The 19,158-nt window shown below is 56.0% G+C and overlaps 1 protein-coding gene across 8 annotated transcripts in view; it reads right to left on the bottom strand.

Annotated features, from left to right (window-relative positions):
- CLSTN1 (calsyntenin 1) overlaps positions 1-19,158 on the bottom strand; it is an 833,174-nt gene that overhangs the window by 771,097 nt on the left and 42,919 nt on the right. The gene's annotated exons all lie outside the window — the stretch shown is intronic.

Consider the following 19,158-nt stretch of genomic DNA (forward strand, 5'->3'; position numbering starts at 1 on the left):
CAGAAGGGTGGGATGGGAACAGAATGCTGTCAGGGGCTGCCAGGTGTTAGGAACAGGCACAAGGAGAGAAGCTACCAGAACCTTCTAGAACCCGGAGAGAGAAGCCTTGGCCATCTTGCTTCCAGGCCCTGGCTCAGCCCCTCTAGACACGGGGCTCTATTTATTTATGAGGCATTGCTTACTATGCTCCAGGCCAGGTGCCTTGCAGCCCCCCAATGTGTCCTACCTGTACCCCAGCCCACTTGGGGCAACATGGAACCTCAGGACAGCTGTTGTCCCCCCACCCATCACCACCACACACACACACACACACACACACACACACACACACACACACACACACACACACACACACACACTCTAGGGCTGACTCCTGCCCCTCCCTAAGGCCTTTTCTCTGAGGCGGAGGCCAGGTCAGCACAGACAAGGAGCAGCGTCATGGAAACGGGCGCTTTCCCCCAGAAATCTTCTCAGGGACCTCCTCCCTGCAGCAGGGAGCTGTCAGGAGCCCGAGCGAGAGTTCCACCACCCCGGGGCCAGGCGTGACAAAACCTATTTTCTGCCTCAAATTTGATTGATTAAAAAACTTTTTAGGAAAACCATGTTAAAAGAGTGAAAATAAGAAAAGGGGGGAGGAGAGAAGAGAAGAGAGGAGAGAGAGTAAGGGTGTGTGTGCATGAGAGATAGAGAAAAAGAGAGGGAGAGAGAGAGAGAGAGAAGAAATGGGGAAGAAGGTACAGAACGAGCTGATTAGATGCCAGAGTCTCCGCGGACCATGGCAGAAACAGCCAAACCAGAAGGTGAAGGAGCCTTGAGCTCTCGCCCAGTGAGGGGCTGAGCACTAGGGGAGGAGATGGCAAGAATGAGGGGGTACTGGGGAAACAGCAGACATAGATCTGGGGCTTCCACACAGGGCTGGGCGGGGCAGGACAGGACTTCCCAGGTTCAAGCCTTGTGTTTGCTGACAGATCGGTGAGACCTTCTCCATGGAACCCCCCTTCCTGCGCTTCCATTTTGGTCCCCTGCACCTGACTTCGGGAAGGGATAAAAGTGGGCATCTGAGTTCCTGAAAGGATTTGGAGAGTAGTGGAGGCCACCAAGGCGGTGATACTGGGGGATCCCTACTGGATCCCTATTGTTCTATTCCCCAGGGGCCAGCTGTGGCCCTAGCTTCTAGCACAGCTTGTAGGGCATTTGCCTTGCACATGGCTGACCTGAGTTCGAACCCTGGCATTCTATAAGGTCCTATGAGCCTGCCAGGAGTGATTCCTGACTGCAGAGCCAGGAGTAAGTCCTGAGCACCACTGGGTGTGGTTGCAAAGCCAAAGTGATACTAATAATAATGAAGAGGAGGAGGAGGAGGAGGAAAAGGAGGTGTAGAAAGTGGAGGAAGAGGAAGGGGAAGAAGGAAAAGGACAAGAGGAGGAGAAACTGAAGAAGAGAAGAAAGAAGAAAAGAAGAAAGAAGAAGAAGAAGAGAAGAAGAAGAAGAAGAAGAAGAAGAAGAAGAAGAAGAAGAAGAAGAAGAAGAAGAAGAAGAAGAAGAAGAAGAAGAGAGTAAGTGGACGGATGTTGTGGTGGTGGTGGTGGTGGTAAGACAAGCTATTTCACCTGCTATTTCTCAGCATTCCCCACTTGGGCTGACTGAGACACCCCAGCCCAGGAGTTTGATTCCCTGTGGGTTTCCTGTGGTTTCTCTGTCCCTTTCTTTGCACCAGAGCTGCCTGGACCAAGGGTGACAGAGTCAAGACAACTGTGCCTGGTAGAGTTTGCTGCAGGGATCGAACCCTATACCTCAGCTCTTGGGTCTTGCACCCACAGGAGAAGCCTCCGGGGTTGTTCCCACTAGCCCCCCAATCTCTGTCCTGGAGATGGGCGACAGACCATGGCTCGGAGACAGTGCCAAGGGCGCCACAGGTGAAGACACAAGTGGGTCTGTACCCGCTGGGGCAGCCAGGGGCCCAACACAGACCAGCGCAACAAATGGGACTGACATTTGCCAGGGCTGGACATGGTGGCCGAACTGACCCATAGGGACCTAAGCCTAGAACAGAGTGGAAAGACAGAGGAAGCACTGCCAAAGGCCTTCAGGGGTGCAGAGTCCCTTTTGGGGCAGGATGAAACCTAAAACTAAGACTCAGAGGAAGGCACACTCTCAGAAGTGAGGGTAACTAGAGAGAGAGAGAGAAAAAAGAACATGGCTGGAGGAGGGCAGAGCAACAGCACACAGCTAACCTGGGTTCGATCCTTGGCATCCCACATGGTCCCCTGAGCACTGTCAGGATTGATTTCTGAGTGCAGAGCCAGGAATAACTCCCGAGCACTGCCAGATATGGCCCCAAAACCAAAAATTAAAAAAAAAAAAAAGGCTCAACTGCTGTCTCTCCAACTGGGAAGGTCGTCCTCAGGTCCACTTATAAACTCTGTGACCCCCAAGAGGGAGGGCACAGACTGGGCTCCATAGCAGCCAAGTGCCCAGAATGCTTCTTCCCTAAGGAGTATGCCATGCCTGCTGGCAAGCACATGCTATCTCTGCTCAGGCCAAGGTGGGGGCTTGGAGGATGTGGGCAGAAAGAAGAGTTAGAGTCAAGAACCTCCTCACCGGCTGGGCTCTGGGGGGGGTCCCCAGGTTGGGGAGTCCCACCTGGCAGGTAAAACCTAGGCGAACCCCCCAGCACCCCGGCCCTGCCTCCACACACCCCGCCCTCCTGCCCGCCCTGGAAGACGCGTGTGCACGCACACCCCTGCCTTGGCCTGCAACTGTCAGGAGATCAACAAACAAAAGCTGGTTCCTGACAGGGAGTCATTTATATTTTAGCTTCGTTCCATTATCCTAACGAATCCTTCATCAGCAGATGCAATATTAACAGCAGAAAATCAGCTCATTACATCCGGGGGGAGTTCATCAAGACGGCAATCATGTGTGCGGCTCCCCAAGCCTGCGAGAGGCCAGTGCGGCTGTTATTTATTTATTTTGTTACTTATTTATTTAATTTTCGGGGGGTTCTTTCCACATAATTGCACCGCATCTCACATCTTTAATAAATAATTCGTGGGTTCTGAACGGCAGGCACACAGCTCTGCTTCCCCCGCGAGCGCCCGCCTTAGCCAAAATATTTACCAACATTTAAAAGTCATTAGGGTTGGGCTGGGAGAGGGGTGTCAAGATGCACTTGAGAAACAGCTTGGTTTGGGGGCTGCGGGGGTCTGTGGCTCTTGCCCCAGAAGGCATTCCCAGGATTTACTGAGTTTTGGGGTGCTAGAAGGAGGATTGTAGTCAACTTCCGGGGGGAGAGTTGAGGGGAAGGCCCTGAGCATGGGGGGGGGGGGCGTACAAAGAGTTCCCACATTCCTGAGTCGCATTGGGGTGATACTTGGGTTCTCCCTGGGTTCCAGCAGGCCCTGGTCATGCTACTGCAGAACATGAAGCAAAGTCGTGGTGCAGGCCACACCCCAGGCAAAGGAGAGTGAGATGTAGGACTGGAAGGCAGACCTGTCATTTTTAGGGCGTGTACTGAATTGTACATGCTTGGGGTCCCCCCTCCCAGGGACCCACAGCTGGACATAGCTGGAGCCGGAAGTAGCTGGACCATTCTTCCCACGGGGCCTTGTTTCCGGACGATGCAGCGTGACCTTCCAAAGCTCTGGGTTCCGCCCTGCACAGCCACCAGGGGAGGGACGCCCTCCCTAACACCCCATCCCCTTAACAGCGTGCAGGTTTTCCCATTGGGTTCTGGACACCGGCCCAGTGGGGCCTGAGCCGCGGAGAGGTCAGCTCTCATCTCCCGGTGCTCTGACAGAATTAAGCTCCAGTTTGTCCGACAACATCCCCGAGTTTTAGAAACCCGGGCAGGCCTCTAATCAGGCTGCAGGACAAAGGTCTGGCTTGACCCTGTCACTTCCACTTACGCCTCCTGTCTGTCTCCCAGCCACGGCCTTTCTGCCGCTTCCTCCACCCCCTGCCCTCTCGGGCCAGCCCAGCGTCCCTCTCGGCTGGCGGAACCCCTGTTTCTTCACCCGCATTTCCCCTCCGAGACAAGGAGGGGGGCTGAAGCAGGGGCTGCCCCATGTCCAGCTCAGGAATTCCTCTGGGCCTCAGCTGCCAGCATAGACCGGTGGCCTCCCCCAGGCCTAGACTCTCAGACTCCCACTCTCAGCTCCAGCCGTGCAGGGAATGCAGAGACCACAGCTGTTCTGGAACCTTCTACCTGCCTCCCTCACCACTACCTCTCTCTGACCAGCATCCCTGAAGGATACAGCCAGCCATTGGCCTCCCTCTGCCCCATCAACCTGTGAGTGGGGTGACCCCTGTCCCCTTGTCTACATTTTGGGGCACCCATGTAAGGGAGAAGATGCTCTTCTCAGCCCAGCCTGACAGGTCCCAACAGGGATCTGGAGGAGCAGTGGAGGCGACACTGAGTCTGGGGGTTGCAAGGCCTATGGTAAGGATCCCAACCTTTGGTACAGTCCATAGAGAGACACTGGCATGGGTGAGGGGCCTGTGAGCTGCCAGGACAGCCCCCCACACCGACACCTGCCTAGGGCTAGAGAAGCAGAGAGACCCTCTCCACATTCACTCCCACCCAGGGGCCCAGCCCTGATGCACCCCAGAAGCTGAGTAAGGAACACGCGGGGACCCCACGTAAGGATGGACAGACCCCTTTAGCAAGCACAGGAAATCTGACCTGGCTAAGGTAAGCGGTACAGCAGGGGGCATGGAAAGTTCTGGAATGTGCAGCTTACAGTGTCACAGTTCCTGAAAACTCCCATAAGGGGTCCAGTTCTACCTAGGGGTCTCCCGTCCTCCCCCATCTTCACCTGTCTCAGCCACACTGGATGGGGTGGGAATAGGGGCATCTTGTCTTAGGCTTCTCCATGCCTGAGCTCCTCTCGTGCCCAAGTGCTCCCCAAACATCCAAGACTAGGGGGTTCTGTCTGGAACAGGCTCTGAGCAGGATGCAGCTCAGGGGTCACCTGGAGACAGGTAGGACGGGCAGGGCAGGTGTGTGTATGGAGGAAGGTGGTGGTGGCCATAGCCACACAGCCGCTCGCCTGCCCGTAAGCAGCGTCCTCTGGGGAAGAATGGGAAGAATTCAGTAGCAAGAACAGAAACTGCACGGCAGGGCCAGGGGACGTGTGAGGAGGTGGCATGCCTGCCTGTTGCCTGGTGCCCAGTGGCCAAGGCAAGGGCGTCCGCCCGCCTGCCCCAATTCTTTCAACTTTATGTCTCTGCTTCCTGCCCCGTCCAGCGCTGGGGGCCCCTCGGCTGCAGGTCGGGCCTGGCCCTGTGATGGGTTTTCTCCTTTTTTGCAATTTATCAGCGGATTGTGTGGAGCTGAGTGGTGTGGGCCTCACCCGGCTAAATAAAGCCTTGGTATTTCTGATAAAGCCATCAAATTCCTTATCAGCCTGACACAAAGTGCATTTAAAGAGACAGACACCCTGTCCCCCCCTCCTTCAAGCTCGAGTCCTGTGCCGGGTTCAGATTTCCAGCTGTTCCGAGGGACGCGGGGCTAGTGTGTGGGGATGTGGGGGGGGGGGTGCCCAAGTCTGTGCAGTCTCCAGGGCTTAACTCACGTCTGCAGCAACTCAGGGCCTTGAGAAGGGCCTGCGCTTTAAACTCCAAATCTGGAACCCAAAGGGGCCGGGACAGGAATGTCCTTCAGGACAGCAATGGGATATGAAATGGTTAGTAGGGTCTCCCAGTAGTAGTTAGGCCTGCCCTGAGCATGCATGGCCCCCAGAATGAATGAGGGGGGCTGGCGGCTTCTACATAAGCTCAGGACTGACCCAGGAGCTCGGCCCAGCCTAGGTGACATTGAGCAGAAGCTTTGCTCCATTTGACAGAGCAGAAAACTTGGATTCAGCCGAACGGATCCAACCCGTGGGAGGTGCGGGGGGGTAATACTTGGGTTGGGGGGGGGCTTTTGGCACATCCCCCTCCCTCCCTGTCCATCTGTCCGTCGTCCACATGACCTCAGTTCTGTCCCTGCCTGAATCCACCTCCTGCTCAGGATCCCACCAGCCAGGCCCCTGCCTGGGCGGCCCCTCCCACCCCGGCCGCCGTTCACCACCCAGACCCTGCGCCCACACACCAGCTTCTCAGTGGAGGACTCAAATTTATTATTTTTAATTATTTTGATTTATCAAAGCAGCCGCTACAGTCATATTAAAGCCAACTTGGCTTCTTGGCACTTAACAGACACTTGGCTGCGAGTCTCCAAGACCCCATAAAGCAATGCTGGCCACCTGTGCCCCGTGCAGGAACCCCAGGCCGGAGACTTGCTAGTCACCGCCCCCTATGTCTGCCCCCCACAAGAGCTTGGAGGTGCTGAGGGTATGTGGTGGGGCGCTGCCTTGAAAAACAGCTCTTTGCACGCCCCTCCCCAACAGCCCCTTGGCGAGAAGGCCTGGATGAAACACAAGGGCCCTAGCCAGGCAATTGGGGTATGGTTTCACCCCACTCCTGGGACTAGGCACTTGGTATAGAGAAATTAAGTTCTGTATGAGGCCTGGTCCATGGGAGGGGTCACAGAGTTGTTTCTGGAAGAAACGGAGGCTGGAAGAGGGAAGTGAGCATCAGTTCAGGAGAACAAGCCATTTGCAAGCAAGCCAGGGACTTGTTCTGGATCGAGCCCCCTCATTCCATGTCCATTCTGGCATCCCACAGGGTGTGGAATGCCTCCCTTTAGAGTTGGCACCCGCAGAGACACACCAGACATGGAGGATCCAGAATCTTCTCCATGTGCTGGGCTAGGGGGAATGTCCCCTGTGTGTCTAGCAGCCCCCTCTACTCTGACCAGGACAGGAAGTGCGGCTGTCACCCCTAAAAGGACCAGCAGGGTGAAACAGGAGCAGAATCGGTGCTTACACCAGGATGAGACCAGAGAGAACAGGAAGGAGTGAGAGAGAGGAGGTGAGAATTTTCCAATTGTACAGGGTGGGACTGGCTTGGGGCCTGCCGGCAGCCATGGTGGCCGTGGTCATCCCCAGGTGGTATAGGTGAGACTTTGTACATGTGCTGACAGGTCCCAGCAGTGCAGGTGACAGCCCCCCTGTCATTCCTCTGACCCCATACATAACACCCTGAGGAGACCAAATCCCCCTGGCCCCCAGTTCTGAACCCTTCAAGAGGCACAGGCAGGCCTGTTCCCATCCACTCCAGCATCAGCAGCGTGGGGAATCCACCAGAGAACCCCAAGTCAGAGGTGGGAGGCCCTAAGCTCTCTGCTGGTGTCACCAAAACCTCCACGTACCCCCTGCTGACCAGAACAGCATCAGGGACTGAGACTTGGGGACTGGACAGCATCACCCGTCGTTCCAGGTGCCCAGCACACTCAAACGGGTCTGGGGGGAGGCGGCCATGCACTGGCACCGCAGCGGCATTGAGGCTTGGCCCGGGAGGCGGGGAAGAAGCGCCATCGGGGGCAGCTATGCCCAAATAAGGTCTCGCCTTTCTGGGTTATTTCGAGTGCGTGTGATAATGCTCTGCTATTGCTGCCCCCAGAAAACTTTCCGTCAGGGTGTGAGGGTGTGTGTGAGCATATGTGTGTGTGTGTGTGTGTGTGTGTGCATTTGCGTGCATGTGTGACTGGCAGAGTGGAGAAGGTGCAGGGAGGCCCAAGGTCAGAAGAAACCTGAGTGGCCGCAAGGGGCCAGGGGGCAGCCCTGGAGAGGATAGCTCGGAGCTGGCCGGCTCCTGGCCAAGTTGGGTCTTAATTCACTCTCCGTACCCCATTGACCACCCCTCATGCACCAGACCATGAGGCGGGAGGCAGGGGGTGGTGTCCACATTCACGGGTGTGCCAATGGCCTTCTCCCACATGACACACGCCCCCGGCCCTCCTGGGCTGCAGCTGGCAGTGGGACTTAGCCAGCTTGTACCTTGTCTCTACCTCCATTTCCGCCACCCCATCACCTAGCTCCCCACCCCCTGATCTCGGGAAAAAAAACCCATCAAAATAACTATTTTATGTCTCCAAATATGCAGATCATTTTCTTTAATGAAAGATGCTTGACGTCTCCGATCCAATTAATATGCAAATGCAGAAGAGGATTTATTTGTGACATTCTGTCTGGGTGAGAGAAAACAAAAAAGGCCTGTTAACCAAAACACTAATTGCTGTGACTGATTGTCACATATCATCATTTTCATAGGGTCCCCTCCACTCCGGCTCTGGGGGAGCCTGAAACCAGAACACTCGTGCCAGGCGGCATCAAGGAGAAATAGGGCACTGCCGACCGCTGGGCGTGGCCCCGCTGGGCACCAGCCTGGGGGAGCCTCGAGTTCCAGGCTCCTTGGTGGCTCTGCTGACCTACTGCGAGATACAATGGGTAACTTGGTGGCAGCCAGGGAGCTGGTCGCTGTGTTGTGGCCAGGATCTAGGGGGCAGTGGCGGGTCTTCCCAGACCTCCTGAGGCCAACAGAGATGGGACCTGTTCAGAGCTGTCACAAGAAACCACCTGGACTGTTGCTGTGCACAGTGATGGCAGGCTAGGCCCTGATCCTTCAGGCCTCAACGTGCTCAGTGGGGAGAAACTCCTGAGAGGAACCGAGGCCCAGTATAGCCTGCATTCCCACAGACAGAGACCAGGGGGCCTGCATCCTGCCTCCACCCTACACAGGACCCCAGGGTCAGAGGTCACAGCCAGGTGCTCCTACTTTCGGGAGAATACCTGGAGGTCTCCATGCTCACAACTCTGTCTCCCCCAAGGTCGTAATAGAAGTGGGTTTGCGCCAGTCACTGGTGGAAATTGGGAAGGTTCTGGGGACCAGCACCGCAAGAGGGACCCAGCTCTGGAGTCCTAACAGTGCCACCCTTGGGGCTCAAAGACCCACAGTGGGGAGACCTTAAGCCTTCGAGAGGATGTGGTCCTCGAGGAAAGTCACAGAGCAAAGTGACCCCAGAACCGCCAAGAACTCAGGGCCGCCTTCCCCAACCACTCGTGGCCCTGATGCCAGCTGCCCACACAGGCCTCGGCGACGCGGTACTATGTCCTAGTCACCTCTGCCCGGGGCCCTGCTGCTGCCCTGGCACCTCCACCGCCCTCCAGGAAGGGCTGGCGCCAGGCCGCATGGAGCAGACACACTCCCCCCCTAGACTGCCCCCGCACCCCCCGAACAGGCCCTGCAAGATGCCATGTGGGAGAACTTGGAAGCCTTCTGGGAGGAGCAGCCCCTGGGGCGGGGGCCCCCTGGGGAAAAGGGGTGAGCAGGGCCGGCCCTGGGCCTGCCGCCCACCTGACCCGCGCCCACGGCGGCAGGCACCAATGGGGTGCTTATGGGTATAGATGGGAGGGCAGCCGCATGGCGCCAGGGGTGGGGAGGGGTGGCAGGGCGTGGCTGACCAGTGAGGCAGTGCAACCCCCAGAGGAGACCCCAACAAGGGTCCCATGAAGCACCCACTTGCTGCCAGAGCTGAGTGCCAGGGGCAGCCTCACCCCTGTCTAGTTGTACCCACATCATGGTGCCCACTGCTTCCCTCAGGGTGCTGAGGGGGGCCTGGAGGCCAGAGTCCCTTCTCACCACCCCACCTGCACAGTAAAAGGGCCCATAAAACCAAGGGGTGAGTGTCTGGAGGGTGAGCGGTCTACATTCACCAGACGCCGCTCCCAACACCACCTCACTCTCCCTCAGCTGGCCGGTGGACTGCTTGGGGACATAGAAGAGTGTTGATTTTATGGGGGCTCTGGGCTTTTAAGGGGGCCACCTGGGTGCTAGCCGAGAAAGGAGGCACATGGTGACTCCCATCCGCCCATAGGAGGGTCCTCCCAAGGCCATAATGTCCCCTCGGGCCTGCCAGCTGCCTTTGAGGCCTCCCTCAATCCACACCGGTGGGTGCCCCCAACTTGGCTCTACTCTGTACCTCAATGCCCTGTGCCTTCTCACCCCCAAACTGCCTCCACTTGGGTCAATCACAAGCTCACACAACCCACTTAAGCAGTCGATTGTGCGTGTGTGTGTGTGTGTGTGTGTGTGTGATCTTCCAGACAGTCTCACATCCTGGTCTCGATCTGACACGTCAAGTGCATATGGGGGGGCTCTCTTCCCAAGGGAGACACAGACAGAGGGGGTACAGGAGCCCCTCCTCACCCTCACACTTTGTATCTTTGTTGAAAAAGGGGGGGTTATTAAAGGTTCAGGCCAGCTTTAAAAATACCCCAGTATAATCCACAGGGTGAGCGGCCGAGGCCACGCGATCCGCACTCGGTTATAAATAGCTTGAGACTCCCCTTCTTCCCCCCCACCCAGCGCGGCCCCCTCCCCAGCACCCAGAACCTTTCGGAGAAAATCAAAGTGAGCACAACTGTTACCAAGTCACTACTAAAATATTTACCAGCCTGGCGAGGCGCCGAAGGTGCCTGGCACCAAGTGTTTGCTTGTTTACGCGGCTGTTTTAAAGGGGCGAGAGCGTGGGGAATGGGGGGCCCGCGCTGTTCCACCGAGGGTGCAGGTGGTTCCTCCCAGCTGTCAGCTGTTCCCCACACTGCAGCAGCAGCTGCATGGGCCCCTGTGGTGAGTTACCCCAAAACGGGCTGGAAGAGCGAACAGACCAGCTCCCAGGCACTGGGGCCGGAATGGGGGGGGGGATGAATAACCACCTGCAGCCACATGAGGCTGGAGCCCAGGTCACGATGGACGCGTGTTTTGAGTACGCTGTCCGCAGCCCTGAGTGAGACCTGTCAGAAACCTCCGGCACCCCCCCGCCCCCGAAGAAAAACAGAGCAATCCCAGGGCTGCACTCGTGGGCCGACGTGAGCGTCCTGGAGAGGAATGACATAAGGGGGACAGACGGGACCTGGGTGAGCCCACAGACACTCCAGAGCCCTTTCCTTCCTCTTCCTCTTCCTTTGAAGTTCCCTTGTGGTTTGAATTTCAGTTTGATTTTCTCAACTTTGGCAGATTGAAGTTGAAATAACCTACAAATTACTTAATGTGTTGTAAATCTGGGGGAACTCGGGAGTAATGGGCACCACATGTGGGCCTGGACACGGCCCAGGGAGGACCGGGGCCCAGAGAGAGAGAGAGAGAGAGAGAGAGAGAGACAGACAGACAGACAGACAGACAGACAGACAGACAGACAGAGCCTGCAAGTAGCTGTCCCTAGCAGGTTGCTGGTGCCCCAGATCCCCAAGGCCAGAGTTGGCCCCTGAAGTCCAGGAGGGACTCAGCGAGAAGGTGTTAAGACCGAGTCACCTCCCAGGGCAGCCTGGTGACCGGAGATGGGGTGCAGCCAAGTTGGCCAAGGGCCAGGACCCTGAGCCCCGCCAAGGCCCGAGGCCTGGCCCCGCCACCCCCTGGCCTTGCCGCACACTGCCTGCCTGCCTGCCTGTGACTCCAGCTGGGCTCCCGGCCCTCCCGCACGGCTCAGCCAGCAGCTCTCTCAAGTACTGAGCCATATGGTTCCAGTTAAGCTCCATATTTTTCCTTGTCGATTGAAGAGACACACTTTCCTCTCTGCCAGACAGTTTGCAGATTGCTCTGTTGGCTCAATTTCTTATTGGATTTCTCAAAAAACCTGACATTTTAAATTAATTTACAGCCACAACAAAAAGAGTTCAGAATTTTAATGGTGTTGTAAGTAATTTTGAGGTAATCCACTCCAGATTTTGATATTAACCTTTGAAACCCGAGTTCATTCAGCTACTAGGTGACAATACCCAGTCAGATTGGGGGCGGTGGGCGGTGGGTGGTAGGAGGGGAAGCTAGGCCTGGGCAGGAGGTAGGAGCAGTTGACAGGGAGTCCCTCCTGCCAGGGAACCACCTGAGGGTGCTGTCCGGGTGCAGGGAATCCTGGAACCCCATGAGGGACAGAGTGACCCCAGGACAGGATAGAGCTCAAGAGACAGCAAGGAGGGCAGGAGCTGGACCTGGGCTCTGTAGAACATTCTATCTAAAACAGGGGTCTCAAACACGAGGCCCGAGGGCCCTGCCCTAGAGGAATCTTTTTTTTGTTTTGTTTTGTTTTGTTTTAGTTGTTTGGGTCACACCCCCCAATGTTCAAGGCTTTCTACTGACTTTGCACTCAAGGATCACCCCGACTTTACCTCCTGTGGCCCCCAGGTAAATTGAGCTTGAGAGCCCTGATCTAGAAGGACTAGAATGTTCAGTAGGGCCATCATCCTTGGGGTATCCCAGCTGAAAGCGCAGGGTTTGGGAGAGACCCCAGCACCGCATTCTGGGAAATAATAATGACGGCAGGAATAATAGAAATGACAGTATTAATAATAACGATGGAAATAATAGCGATGACGAAATAATAGTGACGACGGTTATGGCCACCCAGTCGCCAAGCACTGGCGGGAGCCTGTCACAGACCATCTCACGGGCTCCCCACTACCTCCACCATATCCCCGCTCATATCCCCTTGTGGGGAGCAGAGGAGAAAGTTCAGAGGAGATGCCAACACCTCCCACCTGACGGGCTTCTCCTGTCCAGGGTCAGGGCAGGCACCATGGACTGGCACCTCAGGCCCGGGGAGGCCTCAGGCCGCTGGAACAGAGGGAACCCTGGCACAGGGAGCAGCTCTCGCCAGCATCTTTACTCGAAGCTGGCACGGAGCAGCCCGCTGGGTTCCCTGCCAGCTAACCACACCAACAGATCGCATTCTGCTCCCGTGCAGTGTTGGGGCTCCCGAAGAGGAGGGCTGAAGCGGCCTTGCTGAGCTGTATTGGCCACTGGAGGGGCCTCCCTGCTTCAGATCTCTGGGGGAGGCTGGACCCCAAAAATTGTGCTCTTCCCTGGACTTCATGGGTTTGAGGCAGGGTGGGGCGGGGGGGGGGATCACCTCCGGCCACTCACCCTTTCCTGTCCACCCGAGAGTTCTCACAGAAAGAGTTTGAGGGGGCCAGACCCCAGTTAGTGTCCCCCTCACAAAAGTCAGGTGGAACAGCAGGATGCTGGCTGGAAGGGGGACCTGGTGAGAGTGAGACTCTGTGATACTGGGACACGGGACCAGGAGATTGCTCTCTCACTCCCAGCATAAAATGAGAGGGCCAAAGGGGGTCAGGGAGAACAGTGGACCCCAGAAACCAGAGGGGCTGGGTAAAGAGGGTGAGGTCTGTGAGCAGGGGGTCTACTGAAGGGCTGCAAAATCATGAGACAAGCCCCCTAATCTTAAGAGTCTAATGCCCCGTCCAGTCCAGCCTCCTCCGCTGATCCCAAACTCACAGACTCAGAAAACCATCACATGGGCCAGAATGATAGCATAACGGAGAGGGTGTTTGCCCTGTACGCAGCTGACCTGGGTTCGATTCTCAGCATCCCATATAGTCCCCTGAGCAGCCAGGAGTGATTTTGAGCACAGAGCCAGGATGAACCCCTGAATTCCCCACGGATCTGGGGGTTCAGCCTGGCCCCTCAGTGAAGGACATCCACACCAATTCCTGCTCCCTATCCCTTGCGGGGTCCCCATTGCTCCATTGGAGGAAAGGGGCCAGCTCGAGCTGCAGAGAAGGAACAGGGATGTAAAGGTTGCCTCCGTCTGCATGCAGGTCAGAGCTGCCGGAAGGGCCGGTGCCAGCTGCCAGCTACCCACTGCCCGTGCCCAGCCCGTGCCCGTGCCCATGGCGTGCAGATCTCGGAACCTGTGGCAGCCTGGCAGACAGCCAGGCAGCATGTCTGAGTGTTGGGGGTGAGAACCAGGCTTCCCATGCCCCCGGCACGGTGCCAACATGTGGAAGGTTGAACTCATCCCTGGCGGGATGCCACGTGCCCAGGGAGTGGGCATCTGTGGACCTCGCTCTATCCAAGGAGAGGCAGGTCCAGCCGCTCGCCCTCTTCTGCATACACACACACACACATGCAAACTCAAATGTATGCATGGCACAGACGGGGCACCACACACGAAACCTCCGATGCCCCCTTGGCGTCCTGCCCACCCCCCACAGTGGGCCATCCCCACTGGCACCAGGCCGCATGATCTGGGCCTCAGACGCCATTGGAGCCTGGCCAGGCTCCGATGGCTCTCCCGGCTGGCACTAGGCCACAGACCGGGCATCACTGCGCTGGGCAGCCCCTACTGCTCACATGCAGGGCCCTGTGGCTGCTGCCAGCCTGGACCTTCGCAGTGTGACCCCGGGGACATGGGGCCCTTGGCCATTTACTGCCATTTCACAGGATTGGGGACCGAAGCCATAAGTAGCCCAGCGTCCCTGTATGCTCTGACCCAATGTAAAACTTCCCAGCTGGGTCCAGAGGGATACCACAGCAGGGAGGGCATTTGCCTTGCATGCTGCCGACCCGGGTTCCATCCCCAGCATCCCATATGGTCCCCGGAGCCTGCCAGGAGCCAGGAATAATCCTGACTGCTGCCAAAAACCAAACAAACTCTCCAACTGTCCCTTCCCAGTTCTCTCTTTCTTCTTCTTGGCTTTTCTATATTTTTTATTTTTTTTCCTCCCACAAGGGGGTGGGAATGGGTGAATGGGGGGGGGAGAATAATTTTATTTATTTATTTTTTTTATTTCCCCTCTTGGTCAGGGGAAAGGGCTCCTGAGGGGTGTCGGGCACGGACGTTGCCATGGAGACCCCGAGCTGAAATAAAGCCTCGTTAGTCGCCAACTCGGCGTGTTGTTGTCCCACAACTGGCCGGCGCAGGAGACAGCTGGGGGCCGGTGCACAAAGGGAATGGCTTTTTAATGGAGTGCCTGGCCGGCGTGAGCACTCAATAAAGAGGAGACGGGGCGTCCGCTCACTGGGCCGGCCAGGCGCACGGGGCCTCAGGCCCTTTGTTGGTGGGGGGCTGGGCTGGGAAAGTGGGCAAACCGTCCGGGGCGAGGGGAAGCAGGAGGCATCTCCCCATGGCTCACCCAACAACAGGGAGCTCGGATTGGGGGGGGGGACGACGACGATGACAAAACCCAGCGTCTGTGACAGGCCCGGAGGAGGCAGCTGGGGGAAGTGGATAGAGAAGAGTCCCCCCGCCCTTATGGCCTCTGAGCCAAGGCAGGTGGCCGACGGGAAAAGTGGGCAGGGGGCGGACAGAGGGTGAGAATAGGAGGACCAGGCTGGAGCCCCCAAGGAAGGGTTTTGCCTGATTCTGGGGTTCTAGGGTCCTGGGGGCAGACACCCCCAGGGGGTGTCATTGGAGGGGAGACCGGGACAGAGGGAGGGGACACTGAGGGCCACAGGGCTGGGGGTTCCTGACACCTCCTAAGAGGTGACACCCCTTGACTGCTGTGGGTGACATGGCCTGGGTCGGCTAGCTGTAGCCCAGCCTCGTCTGCCCCCACTGGCTGGAGTGTGATTCCATAAGGCAACATCACCTCACCTTGGTTGGTTCGAGGCAGAATGGGACCCCTCCCCAAGTGGATGCAGACAGACTAGGGGTGCTGATCTGAGTCCCTGTGGATCCCTCTATGTGCCCAGGAGCAAAGTTGGGGGTCTTCTCCCCACAGGACTCCACTGGCTGCGTCAGAACTCAGGGGGATGGTGGGATGTTTGGAAAATGACCTGTCTTTGACGGTACGTACCCGAAAATTAGTGTCTTTGCAGGAATCAGGACGCAGAAGAAGTTGCTTCTAAAATGTCCCAGATGGAGAGTAGGGGTAATGCACTAACCCCACCCAGAAAAAAGTGAGGGGCTACAATTGCTGGGGCTCAGTGCCATGCGGGGCCCGTCCACTGATGCCCCACTACAGGCTTCACTACAGGCCCAGAATCCCTTGTCCAGGCAGGTAAATTATCCCCTCTCCAACGGGAACCCCCAGCATCATGTCTCAGGGACCTGCCACTGGGATGTGAGGGAGAGGCGCAGGGCTGGGTCAGAGACCCCAGAAACAGAAACAAACACTGGGGCTACAGTCATTGAAAATGAGTTTGGTTTTTGGGCCACACCTGGCTGGGCTCAGGGGTGGTAACTCCTGGCAGTGCTCAGGGGACCCTATGGAATGCTGGGTATTGAACCAGGGTTGGCCAAGTGCAAGGCAAACACCCTACTGCTGTGCTATCGCTCTAGCCCCTACTTTTTCTTTTGTTACATTTAATTAAATTAAATAATTTAATTTTGTTTGTGGGTCACACCGGCAGTGCTCAGGGGTTACTCCTGGCTCTGTACTCAGAAATCGCTCCTGGCAGGCACGGGGACCACATGGGATGCTAGAATTCGAACCACTAACTGTCCTGGATCGGCAGTGTGCAAGGCAAACGCCCCACTGCTGTGCTATCTCTCCGGCCCCTACTTTTTTCTTTTTTAAATAGCCACTCCCACCCCATTGCCCATGCCCTTCCAATGAACCAGGTAGTTCTTGAGGGCTCAGGCACTGCTGGGTTCTAACACGTTTACAGGCTTTGCAGGGGCTGGAGCTGCAGCGGTAGGGCATTTGCCTTGTACGCAGCTGACCCAGGACAGACCACGGTTCGATCCCCGGCGTCCCATATGGTCCCCCAAGCCAGGGGTGATTTCTGAGCACATAGCCAGGAGTGGCCCCTGAGCATCACCGGGTGTGGCCCCAAAACAAACCAACAACAACAACAACAGGCCTTGCACTTACCAGGTCTGTGTTTAAGCACTTGAGCTGTCTCTGACCATCAGCATCAGAATTTGTACATTTTTCTGTTTGGTTTTGATTTTGGTTTTTGGGCCACACCTGGTGGCTCTCAGGGCTATACTCCTGGCTCTGCGCTCAGAAATTATACCTGGGAGGCTTGGGGGACCATACGGGATGTCAGGAATCAAACCCAGGTTGGCTGCATGCAAGGCAAATGCCCTCCCTGCTGTGTTATTGCTCTGGCCCTAGAAATTGTAAGTTTTAAGAAACTTTCTTGGGGGTTGGAGCAATCAGACTGCAGAGAAGGCGTTGGCCTCATGTACAGCTGATCTGGATTAGATTCCCAGCATCCCATATGGTTCTGCTGAGCCCGCCTGGGGTGATCTCTGAACACTGAGCCAGGAGTAAGTCCTAAGCACCGGCTGTGTTTCTCCCTAGAAATTAAAAACAACAACAACAACAACAACAACAAACAAAACCTTCACAAAACAATTTTCTCAGCTTTAAGGTCTGAAAGGACAAGTGTTAACAGATAAGACGCTTCTACGTCCAACTCTTTGGATCCTGAATGTTTATTTTTTTTAATTATTTTTTATTGGAGAGTGGTTGGTCCACACCCAGCTGCGCTTAGGGGTTATTCCTTACTCTGTGCTCAGAAATTACTCCTGGGAGTCTTGGGGGACCATATGGGATGCTGAGGATCAAACCCGGGTCCCTCTCCGGTCAGCTGTGTGCAAGGCCTACCACTGTGCTATCACTCTGGCCCTGTTTTTATTTTGAAGAATTGACAAATAGTGGGGGGCAGGACCAAATAGTGGGGGACAGGCAGGTGTTCAGAGCTGGGGAACAGAGAGGAAGAGACAGAGAGCTGATGTGGCCTGGTGAGGGGCCACAGGCGGCCATGGACTTCGCACTGATCCACCCTCCTGAGGAAGCCAAGGGTGGCTCTCTGAGGTGAGAGGGGACGATGGGAGGGGACAGGTGTGGAGAGCAAGAAACATAGGGGTCAGGAGGTCCTGGCATTGATGATGAGGACCACCCAAGGTCCCAAGGGAGCAGGGGGAGAGATCAGGGTCCAACCCAAGGCTGCAGGCAAGGGACCTCTTAATCCAGCCAATCCCAGTGAGGAGGGGCTTATAGAGAAACTAAGAATTTAGAGCTAATTCCTGCCACCAGTGTGTGACCTGCAGAGGCCTGGGTCCCTTCTGGGGACATGCTAATGACCCCCTCCAACTTTCTTTTGGTCCTCTGGGCAGAGAAACTCATCACTGGCCCATGAGCAGGACTCTAGAGCTGAACTGTGGAATTTTCCAGAAAAGCTTCAAAATCCTCATTCAGCAGCGAAGATATGAGAAAAGTCCAAGGAAAGAAGCAGAAGAAAGTGCCGGGCCGGCCAGGGACCCAGGGCTGGGGGTGGGGGTGGGGTTGGGGTGAGGCTACAACCACCTCCCCCATCCAGTACATAAGGGCCCAGGACCAGTACCAATCCAAGTCCTATCACCCCACCTGCGTCACTCCTGCACGCCCCATGCCAGCCCACACCTGCCGCTGACATCAGACTAGATGCCCCGTTTCTTCCCAGAAAGAGAAAGTAGGGGTGGAGTCCATCAGGGACATGGGCAGAAAGGTCTCAATCCCTGCTCACTGAGAAGTTATCAGATCACCACTCAAGAAGACAAGTACAGTGACGGCGCAACACGAGTACTAAATCCTAACTCAAACTTGGGTTTTCCAGGAAGGCTTCCTGGAGGAGATTGCACCTGGAAGGCCCAGCCTGCTCCCTCAGTCTCCCCCACCCTCCCCTGTCTCCTCTCCAACCCCAGGTGGGAGGGGACAGGCCCCAGATGGGGCCCTCCTGCCTGCAGGTGATAGGCTTGCAGTCTGCTGCCCATCTCCCCCGGGGACACTGGTTGGTGAGTGTGGTTCAAACAGATCTGGTGGCATCTTCCGAGCCTAGTTCACCTGTCTAGAAAGTAGCCAGGTCCAAACTCTCCAGGCCGGGCAGGGGCTGCCTCCAGGAAAAAAAGCAAATAAAAAAAAAAAAAGAAAAGAAAAGAAAAGAAAAATTCTAGGAAACAAAATACAACGACATCTTTTTATTTTGTTTTTTTTCGGTAATTATACTAAAGATGAAAAACTCATAATAAACATCTCCCAGTCCCCACCTGCTAACAGTAATTATAATAGACTCAACAATAAATGGTAAAGCAGGGCAGAGCCGCATCTCGGGAATTCTCTGGGGCATGTGGATTAGCTCGGAAAGCCTGAATGATTAAAATACACTAATTAAAATTTTGTGTTCCTTGGTAACTCGTCTGCCTGGGCCCCTGGTGTTGGCAAAATGGGAATTAACGTGACAAAAGCAACACAGAGGGTTTTTGTTTTAAATAAAGAAAAAGAGAGAGGAGAGAGAGGGAGAGGGAGAGAGAGAGAGAGAGAGAGAGAGAGAGAGAGAGAGAGAGAGAGAGAGAGAGAGAGAGAGAGAGAGAGAGAGAAGATCTATATAAACAAGTTAGACACCGGGAGGAAAGAAGGAACATTGGTGTTCCTTGCTTGCTTTCCTAAGTGGAGACGCTTCTCCATGTGGAAGACCAGGAAGTGTGAGTGAGAGACTCTGAGGTGCCGGTAGAGGGGTCCCCTTAGCCTGGCTTGAGGACCCCTGGCCAGT

This window comes from Suncus etruscus, chromosome 6 (genome assembly GCF_024139225.1).
Source record: "Suncus etruscus isolate mSunEtr1 chromosome 6, mSunEtr1.pri.cur, whole genome shotgun sequence".
Taxonomy (NCBI): Eukaryota; Metazoa; Chordata; class Mammalia; order Eulipotyphla; family Soricidae; genus Suncus; species Suncus etruscus.